General features: G+C 54.2%; 1 protein-coding gene across 2 annotated transcripts in view; it reads left to right on the forward strand.

The window, feature by feature from the left end:
- The window catches only part of COL26A1 (collagen type XXVI alpha 1 chain), a 136,798-nt gene that overhangs the window by 24,656 nt on the left and 96,972 nt on the right, over positions 1 to 15,170 (forward strand). The window lies entirely within an intron of this gene.

Below are 15,170 nucleotides of genomic sequence, written 5' to 3' on the forward strand. Positions count from 1 at the left end.
TCACGGCTGGCCCTCGGTTAAGTATTCCCAGTGGCGCCCCACGCCTCAGGCCAAGGTTCGAATCCCACGTAGCGTGGCATCTGAGGCCTTCTGTGGTCCAGCTCTTCCCAGGTCACTCTCCAACCTCAGCCTCACTCCCCAGCCCTGAACTGGCCACTCCAGCCCCACAGAGCTGCTCCTGTGACAATGCCAGAGCTGCGGGGCCTTTGCTAATGCCCCTTGCCAGCGTGGGGAGGGGCTGGGAAGGCCGGATTTCAGGTGTCCTGGAGAAACCTGTGAGGCCTGGACCGACTGCAGCAGGCGCCAGACGGGGAGCAGCGGGCAGGAGGATGCTCAGGAGGGGTGCGGAGGGCATGGCCACTGGCCAGGGGACTGGAGAATGGTGTACTTTGCCAAGAGAGAAGGGACCCAGGAGGGGAAGCCCCGCTGGTGTGGGGTCCGCACTGGAGCAGGAGGGAGGTGTGGCGGGGCACTCCCTGGGGAAGGCGTCCGGGAGCTTCCTGGCAGAGGTCCGGAGTGGATGAGCTCCCTCAATTGGGCACAGACGGAGAAGGGCTCATGGGATCTGAGGACCCACCATCTAGAAGGAGGAAGAAAATCCAGAGCCGGCAGAGCTGAAAGAATTGGAAAGGGAAACATATGTGGGGGACAAAGGGATGGAGGAGGAGGGTTATGTCACCAAGAGGCCTAGAAGGACAGAGAAGAGGCCCTGGGCTGGACAGGGGACATGTAGCTGGCGTAGGGGAGGGGTCGGGGGCCAGCGGGCTGGGGCGAGCCTGGGGGTGTGGACTCTCCTTTAGAGGACCATGGCCTGCCAGAGGGCGATGTCTTCCCGGGAGTGGAGGCCAGGGTTTGATGTGAGATCCTGGCGTGCAGGACCCAGTGGAGAACAGACACGAAAGTGTGGAAGAGCCAGAGGCTCTGCACTGTGTGGTCGGGGGGTGCTCCTTCAGCAGCGCGGGCCTGGGGTGCTGCTGGGTGTCTGGGGCTGCCAGACACTGAGGTGGGGGCGAGAGGGGTGAAGACAGACGGGAGCCGATGGACAGGAGGGGGCGTGGCCACGGGTGAGGCCTGGGTGGGGGCTAGAGTCCCTGTGCAGCGGGAGAGCCAGGCACCCCCTCCTCAGGGCTCCCTAGCAGCACAGGTCTGCTCTTGCCGCCTGTGTCATGTGTCTGTGGTTCTTTGTGTCTTCTCATCAGATTGCGGGTCTCCTTTTCAGCTCTCTCATGCTGGTGACCACCTCAGAGTCTGGTGCTTAGAAAAGGCTTAACAAGCGTTCCTTGAAAAATGGCTCAGAATTGCACTTTCTTTTTAACTGTTTTTTTTTTTTTAAACTATAACTTAAATACAGTAGAGTGTAACAATCTTAAGTATACAGCTTGATGCTTTTCTACTATTCTGGTTTCATCTCCGTGGAATAGCCTTGCCTGTTCTTGAACGTCACATACACAGAATGATCCGGTGTGTACTCATGGGATCTGGCTACTTGTGCTAACATTGCGTCTGTGAGACTCACGCATGTCATCGTATGCTTTGTTCTTTTCATTGCTGTGTAGTATTCCATCATGGGAATCCCATACTTTTTTCATTCTCCTTTTGTGGACATTTGGGTTGTTTTCTACCTTATCAATTTTACACTTTATTGGTGAACAGGAGCTAGAGAATGTCAGCTTGAACCTTTCACTTTTTTTTTTTAAGACAGAGTCTTACTCTGTTGCCCAGGCTAGAGTGCCATGGCGTCAGCCTGGCTCACAGCAACCTCAAACTCCTGGGCTCAAGCGATCCTACTGCCTCAGCCTCCCAAGTAGCTGGGACTACAGGCATGCGCCACCATGCCCGGCTAATTTTTTCTATATGTTTTTAGTTGGCCGATTAATTTCTTTCTATTTTTAGTAGAGACGGGGTCTCGCTCTTGTTCAGGCTGGTCTTGAACTCCTGACCTTAAGCGATCCACCACCAGCCTCGGCCTCCCAGAGTGCTAGGATTACAGGCGTGAGCCACCGTGCCCGGCCTGAACCTTTCATTTTCATTTTCAAAGGAGGAGACTGAGGCCCAGAGATGGGGAGTCACTTAGGGCGTCACAGGCAGAGCTGGGATGAGACCCCAGTTTTCTGGCTCACAGCTGCACTTCTTCCCCACAGAGGGAGAAATGCACCCCGAGCTTTCTCAGCAGCCATGTCTGCGTGGCGCCTCTCATTGGCGCCAGGCTGGCCACATCCCCACGTCAGCTTACAGATGGGATCCTGGCCGTCCATGGCCCCAAGCCAGCAGGTCACAGAGGGCCTGAGAACCTTCCGGGGTGTGAGAGTCCTCCCACCTGACTGGCAATGACAGTGACAATCAACGTGGCAGCAGCCGCCTTTCATCGTGTGCTCACTTGAGCCAGACACTGTGCTAAGGGCGTATGTGTCACTCACCCTGTCGATCCTGTCTCCTTGTCTGGGCCTTGGGAGGCGATTCAGTCCCCTCCCCAGTTGTCATCACTCCGAAAGCAGGGTGTAGAGTGCTCAGGTGGTCTCACAGGGGAGGGGTGTGGACTTTGCTTATCCGAGACCCTTCATAACAGCAGCATTACTGGGTGACAGTCTGATTAGACTCACAAATGCCTGGCTACAGTGCATGTGGGAGGAGGGGCTGGTTCAGCCCTGGGGAAGGTGGGTGTGGAGTGAGCTCCCGGCGGTGGGCAGGGCTCTAAAATACTCACTGTGGGTCAGAATCACCCTTCAAGATGAGAGATGACATTATGTGTGTAGAGTTAACAGAATACAGTGGTCACCCCTTATCCATGGGGGATACACTCCAAGACCCCCAGTGGATGCCTCAAACCATGGATAGCTATACATATACACTATGTTTTTCCCTATACGTAACATACCTATGATAAAGTTTAATTTATAAATTAGGTGCGGTAAGAAATTGCCAACAATAACTAATAATACAATAGAAAAATTATAACAATATAACAACTTCACAGAAGATTCATTCTTACCATTGATCTCAGCATACAATTTTTTTCTTATTAAGTTGAGCACTTTCACCTTTTCACTTAAAGGAAGGACTTTATGGCTTCTCTTTGGCATCTGAATTGCCACAACTCTTGTGTTTTGGGGCCAGTGCTGAGTGCAAGAAAGGCCACTGAACACAAGCACTGTGATACTGGGACAGTCGATCTGATAGCCGAGATGGCCACTGAGTGACGCTGGACAAGGGGAGGAGTCACATCCCAGGAGGGACAGAGTGGGAGTGTGAGATCTCATCCTGCTACTCAGAATGGTGGGAAACTTAAAACTTATGCACTGTTTATTTATGGAATTTTCCATTTGATATTTTCCAAGGGGACTACTGTGTGACAGACATTGAGCTGTGTCATTCCACCCAGTTCCTAGCTGTAACCCTGGGCGGGGGACAGGTGAACTTCTATAAAACTAGCCGCCATTGGCTGAGAATTGACCAACTGTCCACCGTCGTTCCGTCGCCTTACCGGGTTCAATCTGGGTTGAATCCTCACAACAACCCTTGGAGGTGCTGCTGTGGTCCCACTTTACATGGGGCAAGGCACGGAGAGACTAAACAACCGGTCCGTATGTCTCAGCCACACCTGCTTTGAGGAAAGTGGAGTGAGGAGGGCGAACGGTGGCTCCTGGTCTGTGTCTGATGTTTACTGTACTCTGGCCAATTTGGGTGCCCATGGGGTGACAGTGCGGTCCTGGGATGGCCAGGACAAGGGCTGCGCCCCCCCAACCCCAGCACTTGCTGGTGAGAGCCACAGTTCTCAGACACGCCTGCGTGCCGCACTTTGCACTTCTCCTCCCTCGCACGTTATAAGTCGTCTCTGAATGTGGGTAGAGCAGATCGTGCGTAAGTATCCTCCCTAACGGGCTTGCATTCTCATTTCAAAGATGCATTCCCATGGGCGACAATCTGATGGTAAAATATGTCAGAAATTGAATGTAAGAATTGGAAGGTTGTTTCTTTGAGTACATGGTTTGCATATAGTTAATTCTTCCACAGCCTGCCCCTCCCTACCTGACTCCCCTCCCTTCCCACATGTGGACTTGTCACCCATTCTATGCCATGCTGCCTCCTAGATACAAGTTGAGTAGTTAGTTTTCTGCTTCCAGGGACCGGGGGGTGGGGGTGGCAGAGAGACGGTCATGCCCTGCAGTGTGACAGTGGCTGTGAGTGCCATAGGCAGAGTTGGGAGGACAAAAAAGAGGGGGTCAGACCTGTCCACATGGGACAGCAGAGATGTGAGAGAGAAGGGGCCACTTGAGCAAGATGTGGACGACAAGTGGTGACCCCCAGGGAGACAGGGTGGGGTGGAGGGTGGGCATTCTGGACTACAGGGGGCTAAAGGCCAGGATGGGGGCAGGGCCAGCTCAGCTTGGGGCTCACTGTCACAGGGGTAGCACAGAGAGGGCCGAGGTAGGCTCAGTCATGGAGACCCTTGGCAGGAGGTGGCTGGCAGTGGGCTTTGTCCCTTCCAGATCTCAATCACACCTCCTTTCTTCACTCATTTGTTCACTCAGCAGATACTCACTGATGTACGCCCCGTGCTGAACCTGGCCCAGGGGCTGGGGACATGGGAGCTCAAGTGTCTGCCCGCTGAAGGCCACAGCTAGACAGGGCAGGTGGACAGCAGCACATCTGCACACGTGCTCCACAGGGGTGGCTTTCTTTGGCTGGAAGTTGTCACTGAGTCCCTCACCTGGGGACAATTTTGCAGACTGGGATCGCCCTGTTGTGCCAGGTGTCTGCAGAACTAGCTGCCTGGGTAGGATGTGGGGCTGAGGCTTTCTCTGATCCCTTGATCCCTGCAGGCTGTGGACACCTGTCCCCGGAGGGCTGGAGAACACAAAGAGGCCATTCACTCAGCCAGGCTGGGTTCCCGGCTGTCTGACGTCTGGGTGATAGGCAGCGGCACTCTGGCCTTTCTGCTGACAACAACGATGACAGTGACTATGTCAGCATCATGATCTCTAAAGCCCCTCCCAGTTCTAATGCTGCCAGGAGGAGAGAAGGAAGAGGAGAAGGAGGAGGGAGGAGGATGGAGGAGGAGGAGGAGGATGGAGAGGAGGAGGATGGAGGAGGAGAATGGAGGAGGAGGAGGAGGATGGAGGAGGAGGATGGGAGAGGAGGAGGAGGATGGGGGAGGAGGAGGAGGATGGGGGAGGAGGAGGGGGATGGAGAGGAGGAGGATGGAGGAGGAGGATGGGGGAGGAGGAGGAGGAGGATGGGGAGGAGGAGGATGGAGGAGGAGGATGGAGGAGGAGGAAGATGGGGGAGGAGGAGGAGGAGGATGGAGGAGGAGGATGGGGAGGAGGAGGAGGATGGAGAAGGAGGAGGATGGAGAAGAAGGAGGAGGATGGAGGAGGAGGATGGAGGAGGAAGAGGAGGATGGAGAAGGAGGAGGATAGAGAAGAAGGAGGAGGATGGAGGAGGAGGAGGAGGATGGAGGAGGAAGAGGAGGAAGAGGAGGAGGAGGATGGAGGAGGAGGAGGAGAAGGAAGAGAAGGAGGAAGAAGAGGAGGAGGAGGAGGAATCCTGCAGAGGGATGGACCCAGCATAAGGTCACACAGAGATTCTGCAACTATGCCCCCAACCCAGGAGCCCACGGCCTGTGTCCCATGGACAGCTGCAGGGCCCAGTGGTGTTTAAGCCACGTCTCCCCCCTGCTTGCTGGGGGTTTGATGAGCTGCCAACAACTACTACCTGTAAAAGGCAGGAAGAAAGTGGGGTTTGGAGACAAGTGGTGATCCAAAACAAAAGGCTTCACAAACAGCAGGATTTATTTCGGAATGTTCGTCCCCCTGCCCGGATTCCGAGTTGGTTCAGATTCCCCCGGGCCTGGCCCTTGCAGGGGAACTGAGGAATTCCTTAGACTCCAAGACAGCCGCGTGTGGCAGGGATGCCACCGGCTGCAGACATTTAGACCTGGAGGTGTTCTGCTGCGTTGCGATTGTGTGTGACCTTGCAGGGGCGTGGGTATCAAATGCCAAATTCCACAGTCAGTCCCCTTCAGCAGTCACATTCCTCAGATTCTTATCAGAGCTTTTTTTTTTTTTTTTCCAAGCGAACACTGGACCGTCTCCCCACTGATTGCAGGAGGATGGGAGAAAATTAAAAACAGAAGCCCTGGCTTTTGTCCTGGCTCTGTCACCAGCTGGCTGTGCCACCTTGGGCCCTTCCCTTCCCAGGCCCTGGGGTTCTCGCCTCTACAAAGGGCGTTGGGACAAGACGATCTTTCCAAGGCCCCCCGCAGTGCAGAGCCTTTCTAATCCTCCTTTCAAGCCCCTGGCTAGATGCTTTCGGGGAAACAATATACCCAAACAAAATTCTGTCTTTGCTTCTCAGAGCGGGAGGTGCTGCAGTGTGAGCTCAGACTCCTGTTGCAACTGGTGCCTGGCTCTGCTCACCCACCCACGGCCCGGGCACTGTCCGCCACCCTGGGGTGTGTGAGGGCATCCCAGGGGCCACACAGCCAGCCTGGGGCCTTGCATGTGACAGGGGCTTCGTGAACATTTGTGGAATTGATGTATGACGTCACCGTGGCCCAGAGCTACATTTCCATTGGCAGTCAGCAGTGGGAGTCGCAGGGCATGTGCCATGCTGAAGTTTCTGGAAATGAGATGTTTGAGTCTCAAGGGGCGTAAAACTCAAAACCAAGAGGCCGGTCAGGCTGGACCAGTCTAACCCTCCCCGACCCAGACACAGTCTAGAAGGTTATCTAGTGGAGAAAAAAATGCAGATACCATAAGGGGAAAGAGCCAGGTCTCCTTTTGTTCTAGAAGAGATGGAGCTAGTTCAGGATTATGATGACATTTCCATTGTAAAGTACGATTATTGACAGTTTAATAGTAATGCCCATTGTCTGCCTAGAAGTTTGCAACCCACAAATTGCATTCATATAGATGTGATTGCTCTTGGGACTTCTGGCAGCCCTGGCAAGTGGGTGGCTCCAGAGTCAGCTAATTCAACAGTGTCACATGCCCAAGGACCCTGCCTCTCGCTCTGCCTTCCCCAGGCCCTAAGATGGCTGCCCCAGCTCCAGCTATCATATCCTCATGCAACTGTGTCCAGAAACAAGAACACACCTTCTCTTCTTCATCTCCCTTCCCCACAGTTGATAAGTTTTTCCAGAAACCCCTTGGCTGACTTCTTACTTGTCATTGAACAGAACTGAATGAACATACCCACACCTCGACCAATGAGATTATGATTTTGCCCACCTTTCTTGAACATTTTAATATCTAGAGTCTGAAGAAAACTAAGGATCGGTTAGCAAGGAAAGAGGAGGAGGAGATGAGTGTTGGGACTTGAGTGTATTATGTGAGAGGTCAGTTATGGACCTGCCTCTCTCATGGTTTGTTCTAAAGGACATAGTCCCCCATTGGAGGAGGTCGTAGGCTGCCTGTTTTGTACCGTGGGACTTGCCTCCATATCTGCCTGGAACAGGGGTGAGCATGTGACCCAAAGCAACCAGTCACTAGGCCTGCTGGGGCCTGGCATGGACAGAAGAGCAGGGCCAGATTCTCTCTCTTTCTAGAACCAGAACTGGGAGAGAATGTGGTGATTCTCATCAGTGCTTCTCCAAGTGTGGCCTTTGAGAAAACAGGAGCTGACACTCCAATGTTCAGCAACGATGTCACTAAGCACACATTTCTTTTGGGGAGGAAGTTATTTACCCTCTCTGCTTTTGTCACCTGTAAAACAGGGATACTAATAGTTCTTACTACAGGAAGGAGACATATCAGGGGCTTAGCACAGCACCTGGCACATAGTAAGTGCTCAATAAATGTTGGTTTCTCTTATTACCGCTTGATTTTCCAATTTCCATGAAGTGTATCGAGTCACCTACCTTACTCCAGAGGGCATCAGTGTCCCCTGGGAAGCCGGCTATAGGTGGATACTTCTGGACCCGTTCCCAGAGAGCCTGAGCTCGTTGGTGGCTTTGAGAGACGGTCCTTTCGAGGAAGATCACAGCTGCTGGGGCCTGTGCTGATCTTGGATGCACAGAAAGCTCCAGAGTCTGTAGAGGCCATTTGCTGGCCAAAGGCATGGTGGCCCTCGGTGGACACTGAAGGCTGTTGTTCCGTACCCATTTCCAGAACAAATGCACGGCGCCTTCCTGGATCATGGCATACACCCAGTGAAAATGCTGGTCAGGGCGTTTCTCAGCAGGTGGCTTCCCTGAATGTGATCGTCCCTGAATGCTGATCCCGTGGAACGCGTTTGGCACCATCTCCTGGCGTGTCCGTTCTCGCACTCCTGTTAATGCGAGCCGTTGGGGATCACTGTCGAAGTGCTCCAAACCACAGGGTCTGCTCAGCCAGATCACATCCGCCCCTAGCTGCCCCTCCAAATGCGAAATTCAATCCATCAGCGGCCCCACCAGCTCTTCCTGGCCAGCGTGCTGGGGATGAGCTGGTGTTGCTGGTGGGACTGGCCTCTGCAGTTCCCCGCCTGGAAGGTGCTGGAGATGAATGCTCGTGATGAAGTGGGAGGAGGCCCGGAGGCTGCCTGCGGCACAGCCGCGCCCCCTGGAGCGGGTCACGCATGCGGGAGCCGTCTCTGTCTTCCCGGGCGGGGATCCGAATGCCTCGAGCTGGCCCTGGAATCCATGTCGTCACCTTCGTGTTTTTGCAAAAAGATTTGGTCAGTTGCTGAGGGGATTTCAGATCATCATCCCTTCCCTTTAAAAACCAGTGACCTGAACTTGACTTAAGTTCCTCCCCTGTAGAGCCTCGGAACGGGCAGTTCCAGTAAAAACTACTGTGAGGACGGCAGGCGAATCTATCTGCTATCCAAACGCTCCCACTGATTTTTGTGCCCTAAAACCCGACCGGGCCTTGGTGTTGCACACACTCAGCTGTCCCTACGTGGACAGAAGCACATCTCCCTGCGGGCGTGTAGACGGGTGTGTGGCAGACAGGAACGACAGCCGCAGAGACTCGCTTTGCTGGTGAGGTGACCTGATTTGGACCAATTGGCCGAGTCCCCTCACAGGGGGTGGTCAGGGGACTGTGGCCATGAGCATCCTCATGGACTTTGTCCGTTTGTCCTGACGGGGCTCAGCCCCCAGCCTCTGCCCTGTCCCCGGCGGATGCCCCTGGGACCCTGCTCTGACCGGGTTCCCTTCTCCTTTAAAAACCTTCCATGTTTCCACCTCCTCTTTTCCAACAGAGCAGGGGCTCTCCAAGCTCTTCCAGGGCCAATTGTGTCTCTTCTCTTCCCACCCGCACCAAGGGGGTGTCCTGCCTCTGCTCATCCTTCCTGGACAGGGCACTAGCCCGTTGCACCCGGGACAAGCTCTTCCTGGGAGCAGGCACCCCCTTAGCTGGAGCCGAAGCCTGTCTCCCAGTAGGTTCATGTTCTGACCCAACTCGGTCCTCTGGGGCCACGCGAGCAGGTCTGGCCCAGCTCCCCTGTCCACGTGGCCTCGGCTGATTTCTACCTGATGTATCTGCAGGACTCGTTCCGGGCAGTCCTCACCTGCCCTGCGGAGACGGCGGTTCTGAATCTGAGGGCCCCCGGGCCTCCCTCCACCTCCACAGCCGAAGCTCGGGCTGTGACCTGTCTTCTTTCCACGGGGCTCGCTGCTCTGAGGTCAGCCTCTCCTCCCCCCCAGCTCAGTCATCTGCTCATGCGACAGCGGCCACAGACGTGTCCTCCTAGGGCGCCTTTCCTACTGGGGCTCACGGCCGACACCAGGAGTGCCCAGGAGGCAGATTCCGAGGCAGAGTCTAACACTGAGGGCTTTTGTCAGGGATGGCTTTAGGACTGATGCCCGTGGAAGGGAAGGGACGTGATGCAGGCCATGACAGCTGCCACGGCCCCCACCGGGAGCTCTGCAGCCGGGATGCCACAGGGCCTTTCAGCTCTGCATCAACCAGTCCCGGGACACGGGGTGCCCGGGAAGAGCCCGACCTTGGGTGACTCTGGGCAGCTGAACGATGTCTGCTGATGGCACCTCCCACAGTGGGGGCAAAAAGCCCTTGGTTACATGGGATCTGGGTGGCACATCCCAGAGTCCACCACGCGCGGGCTGGCAGGTGTGGAGGGGAGCAAGGCTTGTGCTTGACGCTGTTTGGTTAGTAAGACAGCCTGAGCTGGCCTTTGCTTTTCGGAGGCCCCGAACACACATCGACTCACACTGAACTTATTGTTGGCGGGAACCTCTACACCCCATCTGGGGCTCGCCCGCTGGGTTTGGGGGCTGCAGCGCAGGACTTCACACCCGCCTGGTCATGTTTCCTCTTGTTAGATTTGGCTCCTTGCTGTGGGCCGTGCAGATCTCGCTTGGATGCCGACGCTCTCCTGCGGCCCAGGCCCCTGCCCCTGCCGGCTCCTGGTCTTCCGCGGCTCTGTCGGCAGCTACTGTCTCCCGACGCAGGGCCTGCCTGTCCCGGGCACATGGACCCAAGGAGAGACCACCACCGTTGTCTGGGGTGGGCTTCAGGTCCATCTGGCTGTGTAACAAAGTGGCCAAGGGTTGCCTGTTGACTTGTTGGGTGGCTTTGGACGAGTCATTTACCCCTCCCTGTGCCTCAGTTTCCTCATCTGTACAAGAGCCCTCCCCATGGGTCCTGCTGTTGAGGATCCTACCTAAATTGCCCTCAATCATCTTACTGGTTTCATACACGGGGTAGGGATAGTTCCTCCCTGCTGTTGTTCATGTCCCTTGAGGGCCGTGGCTACTAAGGGCCTGCCAGGGGCTGCTCTGTTTGCTCTCGGACTATCCGCCCATCCTCATGAGCACGTGGATGCAGCGTGGGGTCTGCAGTCGGACTACTGCATTTCAACACGTAAACGTACCACTCGCTCATCGTGTGACTTTGAATCTTCTTCTCTTGAGTCTCAGTTTTCTTACCTACAAAATTCCTGTGTGTCAGAATTGTTGAGCAGTTTGGAGGGAGTCATCACATGCACGAGTTGGCTACAGCTGCCCTACCAAGACTGGGTGGCTTAAACAACAGAACGTTCTTTCTCAGAGTTCTGAATTTTGGAAGTCAGAGATCAAGGTGTTGGCAGGCTTGGCTTCTTTTGAGGACGTTCTCCTTGGCTTGTAGGTGGCCGTATTCTCCCTGTTCCTCATGTCGTCTTCCCACTGTATGTGTGTCCAGATTTCCTTTTTTAAATGAAGACATGGGTCAGATTGGATCAGGGGTCACCCCAGTGACCTCCTTTGAACTTAATTACCTCTTTAAAGACCTAATCTGAAAATACCATATTGGGGGTTAGAACTTCGACATATGAATTTGGAGGGGACACAACTCAGCCTGTGGGTATATGTGAAACTGCTCTGCCACCCATAAAACGGGCCTTGGGGTGCTAGGCCCCACTCTGCCTACAGCAGAGTCTCTTTGTGGTTGGGAGCTGGCTGAGCTTGGTTGTTCCCTTTCTCCCTGATGGGGACTGGGAGGCTTCTTTGCCTCTCTCTCACTGGGGACTGGCCAGTGCCCCAAGGGGTGCAGTCCTGGGCAGGGCCCGAGAGCCACCTGGGTTGCCCCATCTGTTTGGCCATTGCCTTAAGGCTGCAAACCTCAGTTCTAACAGAGCTTCTTGAACTCAGCCGGCAGGCAAGTTGCCCTGGAACCCGCCTCTCTGGACATTGGGCAGGGTGTGGCCAGGCGATTAGAAAGATGCGGGCACGTGGGGGAGGGGCCTGAGCCTGAAACGGGGACCCCCCCCTCACCAGCCTTGACTATGCTAGGGCTCAGGGCCTGGCACAGAGCACGACCCCAAACAGTTATGGTTGAGTGTGGGACTGTGGATGGGTGGGCTCTTTCTGGGACGTGGAGTCTGGGGTCAGAGCAACTGGCCTTCTGGGGTCTGCCCTGCCCAGGAGCCAGAAGTCTTCCCGCGTGGGTGGCACAGTTAAGACAGAGGCATGCATGGGGCTGGTGGCATGTGAGGCCCTTTCCAGGAGGGGAAGGAAGCTGAGTGGAGTCTGGTAGGATGGGTCAGAGTTGGTCACGCGAAGGAAGGTGGTGGCATGGCTGGCGGGGGGCCAAGACAGTGTGAGTGGTGAGATGGAGCGGCTGGGGGGTGATGTCCAGCAATGGGTGAGAACTTGGTGTTTCCCTGTGGGAAGGAAGGGAGGAAGCTCAGAAAGGCTTAGGTGGGTGGGTGAGGTGGGGGAGAATGGGGGATGGGGGTGGGGATGGAGTGTCAGGGCCAGAGCTGTGCTCTAGATGGCGCCCTCTGGTGGCAGCATAGGAGACTGCAGGCCGGGGGACCAGGAGGGGCTGAGGCTGTCCAGGTGGAAGATGGACATGGACACCAGTCAGGACCACAAGGGAGAGGTGTCCGGAGATGGGCTCACTAGGCGTGGTGGCTGATTAGCTGTGGGAAGGGAGGGAGGGAGAAGGCGGAGTCTGGGCCGAATTGTTCCTAAGTTTCTTGGTAAGGGGACAGGGAACTTAGAGGGGCTGGTCACCAAGCTGGAGGAGTAGGTTGGGGGTAGATAGCGAAGGGCTCAGTACTGGACAGATGGAGCCGGCGTGTCTTGCGGTGTCCCGTGGGCTATGGTGATGGGTGACCACCCCTGCATGTGGGCTCATGTGGCAGGGTTCAAGAGGAAGCACTGAGGTGACAACATGGGGCAGAGCTCAGACGAGGAAGTGGGGCAGCCTAGGTGGTTCCAGAGGAGGGGAAGGGCGCCTCCAAAGCCTCCGGCTGACTCAGGCTCAGGGTCCCGGGAAGGGAGGAGACACATGTGAAGAGGTCCCATAGCAAAGCTCCGATAGGAGCACTGGGGCTTGGGCAGCTGAGCTCGAGCCCGAGAGGAGGTGGTCCCAGGTGGCAGGCAGCCTCGGAGCAGGGTTGGTCACATTCAGAGCTGGGCATGAGCCCGGGGGTGTGTCTGGACGGTCCCTCCATTCAATCATAGCATGATCTCCTGAAATCACTTAGCACTTGTTTTCCCTAAGAACCCTAAATTGAGGATTTCACTGCTCCGCCAAACCACAGAGCCCAGACGCTCAGAGTGTCGAAACTGCAGTGGCAACAGCCTCGAGCCTGTGGCTGCTCAAGGGCCAATTCGGTTGCTCTTCCCGCTCAGTGCTGTGGGCCTCTTCTCACGAGGAATGAGACCTGGAGGGAGCAGTCCCAGCCCACAGCCTTGGCTGGATGTGAGCCAGAACCCTCCATGGAGGGTCACTCACCAAACAGAAGACACAGCCAGACAAAAAGCTCAGGACACGGGGTTCTAGGAGGGAGGCCACGCAGGTCCCTGGAACCATGGGCACCTGAGGGTGAACATGCTTTGGAATTTCATCTGGAAAGGTCCAGGGCCTTTCTGCCTGCCTGCATTGTTTTTGGCTGGGTTTTGATTTTGGGAAGCCATTTACAGCCCATTAAAAGACCAAATGTTCTGGAGATGGTGATTCGAGGCATTTGAAAATGTTTTCCAATTCACAGCTCATTTCCCTATAGAAATCCCTGACCCAGTGTGATTCCGGGATGGCTGGACTGTCTGTTCCAGAACCCACCCCCACCCCCCGGGGCAGATCTGGGGGTGGTGGGAGCATTTGTCCTTGGAGGCAACAGTAGCTCATTCCAAAGAGAATCACACTTCTCTCCCTTTTTGGAACCACACCGAGTGCCTGAGATAGGGCTGATTCTCCCTGGTCAAAGGAAGGGCCCAGGCTGCTGACGTCTCCCACAGTTTCAGGACCAGTTCCCCTGGTACCTGGCAGAGGCGGGGTTCACAGTTTGTGTTGGGTGGTTGGGACCCTGTTGGTTTCCGGGGCAGGAAGGCTGGGTTCCCTTCCCAGCTCAGCCTCTGGTTGAACTGTATCCATGGGCAACGAGGTTTAATCTCTCAGTTGTTCTTTTCCCATCTGCAAAATAGGAAGGACAGTCCTTAAGCTGTTGTTTACATTGTGGGATTTCATTAGCCAGGTAAAGAAGAATGATACCTTGGATTAGGTCGCACTGCATGATTTACACACCACTGAGGGGTATGTGCTTATTTAATGCTCAGTATAACCTTGGGAGATAGAATATATATATATGCTCAGAGGGGGATATCTTTTGTGAGCAATCTGTTTTTCTTTTCTTTCTACGGTGTTTAGTCTTTTCTTTTCATCCTGATTGTTCTGAGGTTTCACCACACTAGCACTCAGTGGGTGCTTTCAAATTAAGAACTCATGTCTTTCTTCAGCTCTTGGCAATTTTCTTATTATTTCTTAAAGTCTATGCTTCTCTATATTCTCTCTGATCACCTCTTCCAGAGCTACTACTAGACCGATGTTGGCACGTGATCCATCCTCTAGGTACCTCACCTTTTTGCTCACATTTTCTGTCTCTTTGTTTCTTTGCAGTATCTCCTGGGAAAGGTCACAGCTCAGATTTCCAGCTCATCAGATCACTCTTTAACTGTTTCCATTCTGCTGTTCACAGTCATGCATTTCATTGCTAAGATATTGAATTTTTTCAAATCATAATTGTTAAATGATTGCTATATTCTCATCTCTTTGAGGATATTAATTATGCTTTTAAAATTGCCTCCATCTATTTGCTTTATTATTTTTTCTTGAGGTGTGGTTTATTGCCTGTTGAGTCGGTGCCTTTCTTTCTTAGTGTTGGCTTTTTAAATAATGTGAAAGTCTTGGTATTTGGGGTTTTCCATTAACTTGACTCTGCTTACTGAGAATTCGGCTCTTGGTGGGCTGGTGGTATGGGTGGAGAATGGGGAAGGAGTGTGCAAGAATTCAGTTGTCTGACCTTGAGAGTTGTCCTTGTTTCTGCTGGTGGTCACCAGCTTTGGAGGCACCCCCTTTGACCACACCTGCCTCAGGGCAGGTGAATATAATGATTGATCTTGATACCAGCTGGGATAGGGACCTGGGTTCTACCTGTCTGGCTCCTTCTCCTTTTGTGGTCCCCCAGCCAAGCCTTTTTTTTTTTTTTTTTTACTCCAGATCAATGGTGAAATAGCCAAGCCTTTTGACAGCCCCTCACTTCCCCATTATCCACATCTGCTGCTCCCCAGTGGCTCCTACTTTTAGCCCCTGTCCTCTTTTCTGGGTGTTTTCTGCTATGGTTTCCTCCATCAATTTAAGCCCATCTACTTTCTGTCTCTTGGGGACCCCTCCCAATTTCTGGCCCATTGCTTCTGGCTTTCTAGTGCTGCTGGGGACTTGTTTTTAGATTTTAAATTTCCA

Source organism: Microcebus murinus, chromosome 19 (genome assembly GCF_040939455.1).
Source record: "Microcebus murinus isolate Inina chromosome 19, M.murinus_Inina_mat1.0, whole genome shotgun sequence".
Classification (NCBI taxonomy): domain Eukaryota; kingdom Metazoa; phylum Chordata; class Mammalia; order Primates; family Cheirogaleidae; genus Microcebus; species Microcebus murinus.